The sequence below is a fragment of the Chrysochloris asiatica genome, unplaced genomic scaffold (genome assembly GCF_000296735.1).
Source record: "Chrysochloris asiatica unplaced genomic scaffold, ChrAsi1.0 scaffold00119, whole genome shotgun sequence".
In the NCBI taxonomy this organism is placed as follows: Eukaryota; Metazoa; Chordata; class Mammalia; order Afrosoricida; family Chrysochloridae; genus Chrysochloris; species Chrysochloris asiatica.
The window spans coordinates 1,108,190-1,112,076 of record NW_006408637.1 but is presented as its reverse complement, the minus strand read 5'-3'; positions in this window follow the sequence as shown (position 1 = coordinate 1,112,076).

The window sequence follows — 3,887 nt, the reverse complement described above, 5'->3', positions numbered from 1 at the left end:
TTTTTTTTTTTTAATTCCTGAAATAAACCTAAAACAATAAACTAAAAATATTTCTGCACTGGCAGTAATTCTATACAAATATGAATGTGCTATATAAGTGTATTCACACATTTTCAGCAAGACTGAACTTTCATGCAAAACTGAATTGGGAGCAGAGAACCAATTTCTGTGATTACCCAGTGGAATATTTTAAGTGGATTCTAAATGGCAACAGTTTTTATAGACAAGTTCTTTTAAAGTTACTTTACTGCACCTTATTATATTCTAAGAAACGAAACAGTAACAACATAATGTTGCCAACACAACTCCGGAAATGTGAGTTTTACTGTCATGCTCTACTATGGAACTTACTTACATCACAGCAAGCTCAACAATTAATCTTGGCAACATTTCAAACTCAAAACTGAAATGAGGTTGCAACCATTTGAAATAGTGCAAAAAATCTGTAGCATTCTGCATTATTTTGATTGTCATTAAGTTCAACATCTTATAATACGCTCTAAACAAACCCTTTATTTCCACAGCAATAACTGTGGAAACACCAGTGCTGAATTCAGTTGGAGCAGGTATCATTTGTCTTTAGGCCAATATTAAAATAAGACTGATTTAAATGTGTAAACAAGCTTTACATTACTATTATAATTATTATTTGGTGATTGGTTAGGTTTAAAAAATAACTATTTTGTTGCTCTTGAATTCATAGTACCGAGAAGAAATGAACAGTCTATCCTGTTCAGGTCAGCCTGCAGGGTTCAAATTCTGCTTCTATTATGACCTAGTTTATGAGTTTGGAAACAGTTTTTTTTTGTTTGGTTGTTTGTTTTTGTTTTAAATATTACTGGCTCCTCGTAGAACAGACATGCCTATAATAATAAAGAATACCCTTCTCATGGGTTTGTTCTGCAGATTAAAGGCGTTAATGCATATGCACGTACTATACATCTTACATAGGAGGAATGCCGTATATATTATTTGCTGTTATTTAGTTAATAATGAGCATTGTAACACTGTAGGACAAGCACTGGACCACAAGGTCGGTATGAACCATAAGGTCAGCAGTTCAAAACTCACCAGCCACTCCTCGGAAATGCTACACAGGGTCGCTATGAATCGGAACCGACTCTACAGTGCTTAACAACAACAATTTTCACTACATATGGAAAATGTGAAGCCATAACTTTAACATTTATTTATACTTTTTCACTAAACCCAATTTCCTATTTAATTCTCACCCTTCGATTTTATTTCAAAATTATTTGTTCCCTTAAAATGAAAATGTTTTCTTTACTATAAAACTACAGTAGCTTTATATGCATCTAGAGAGATTTGTAGCAAAACAAGAATAATCTTATAAATTTATAAAATTTAAAAAATTATGACATAATTATTTACTATGGTTATGTGCCATGAAGTCATTCCGACTCATAGTAACCCTGTACAGGGTTTTTAAGGTTGTAAATCTTTACGGGAGCAGAAAGCCTCATCTTTTTCCTGTGGAACCACTGGTAGTTTCAAACTGCTGACTGTGACATTAGCAGTCTGACCTGTAATCACTACGCTATCAGAGCATCGTATGACATAATTGTTGTTGTTGTTAAGTGCTGTTGAATCAGTTCCAACCCATAGCTACCCTGTATAAGGTTTCTGAGGAGTGACTGGTGAGCTTGAACTGCTGATCTTGCAGTTCAAACCAACTTTGCAGTCCAGTGTATTAACCCACATTATGTTGTTGTTAAGTACTGTGGAGTCGGTTCCGACTCATAGTGACTCCGCATAGGGTTTCCGAGGCTGTAAATCTTTACAGGAGCAGAATGCCTCATCTTTCTCCCGAGGAACTGCTGGTAGTTTTTGAACTGCTGACCTTGAGGTTAGCAGCCTGACTCATAACCACTATGCTACCAGAGCTCCTTTTTCACATTACAGTAAGTAATAATGATTATGAAAAAATTCTTTAATACTTATATAAGGCAGACAAATATCTATAAAAACCCACTTGTTTACAGAAAATGTCTGCCCCGATTGCCCCCTTTTGTTCACCAGTCTTTTCATAGAGACATCTGATTTCCTTTGAGACAGAGGTGGGGAAACCTTTGGAGTATTCTCTTCTAACCTCCTCTGTACCCTCGTGAGTCCTGGTGTGAGGTTGTAGGATGATCCCTGGACTGCTAACTGAAAGATCGGCTCTTCGAACTCAGCAGCTGCTTGCTTCTCAAAAACCCTATGCAAGGTTCACTATGAGGCTGAACCAGCTCCTCGGTACTTAACAATTGCGCTCTTGCTATGGGAACCTCTTTGCCCCATCCCTTCTTCAGGGAGCTGTCCAGATGCTGCTGGTACAGTACCCAGACTCCAGTTTGGCTAAAGGCTCATAGAGAAGACTAGTATAAAGTTTGAGATTAGAAGACATAAAGTTTGTACCTCTAGAACTTTGATAGCTCAGGGATCAGCAAAATTTTAATCAGCCTGATTAAATGACCAAGGCAATTGAAAATAAAAGGGTAATGTGCCTTTTTTTTTTTTTTAAACCAAATAAAATGGCATCTAGGCTCTGGTAGTGTAGTGGTTACGAATCGGGCTGCTAACCTCAAGGTCGGCAGTTTGAAACTACCAGCTGTTCCGTGGGAGAAAGATGAGTGAGGCTTTCTGCTCCCATAAAGATTTATAGCCTGGGAAACCCTGTATGGGGTTGCTATGAGTAGGAACCAACTATATGGTCCTTAACAACAACAAGACAATGAAGACATCGGAAGGGAAAAGACGACTTACTTCTAAGAATGTAAACAATATATATGTTGTTGTTGTTGTTAAGTACCGTCGAGTCAATTCTGACCCATAGTGACCCTGTACAAGGTTTCCGGGTGGCAGCTGGTGTGCTTGAACCACTGACCTTGCAGTTCAAATGGTTTTGCAGTCTGGCGCATTAATCCACAGTGCCACAAAATTGAGTGATAGTTTACATGGGAGAACATCGGTTTTACACTCATCATTTCATTGCAATGATTACAATCTCCATGCATCATCATTCAACAGTATTTCCTTCTATTCTCTCTGTTTTGCTTTTTTTTTGATGTACACCAAAACATCAGGAATATAAAAGCAAAAGCATTTAAACAACTGAAGGGCACATTCTGCAAGCCTGCCTCCTGGCCACAAGCACACAGTCTTTCTCTTTCCATGAGTCTAGAGTCCTCAGCTGTTCTATTTCTCCATGTCATCATCTTTGCCTTCATCTCGGGTGTTGCTGCCTCTCTGGATAAGGTCCCATATTTCACTAGTCCTTTTCTCCCTTGAAGGTCCTAGGGTCCTCTGTTTCTGGACTGTAAGATTAACTACTCCCCCATTTTTGTTACAAAACTTCTACCTTTACAATTGTGATAGTTGCAATTAGTCATGATAACAATTACTCACTGTTGAATCATAAGAATCTTATCTCCATCTCTTTTCACCAGACCCATCTAAACAACAGGAGAACTATTCAGTGGGGATTCTATCTTTCCCCACACACTCTGAAACTAAACTCCCTCTTGAAAACTTGTAAGCCAGTCACTTCATGCCTTTATAGCCCTCCCATTTTAGGTAGCCAATATCTAAATTGTCTGTCTCTATCAACCCTTCATACAGAGGGGATAGCATTGATATTTGATGTGAAGACTGCTTCCCTCTTAGTTGGTATTTTGAGCTACTACATCAATAAGTGTATAGGTCAAGTTCATCAAATTATAGAAATTTACACTTGTTTCTTTTATCAAAAACTTTTCATTTTTCTTCCTCTAGTTGCGTAGTGGTTACGAATCGGACTGCGAACCTTAAGGTCAGTGGTTCGAAACTACCAGCCGCTCCATGGGAGAAAGATGAGGCTTTCTACTCCTGTAAAGATTTACACCCTC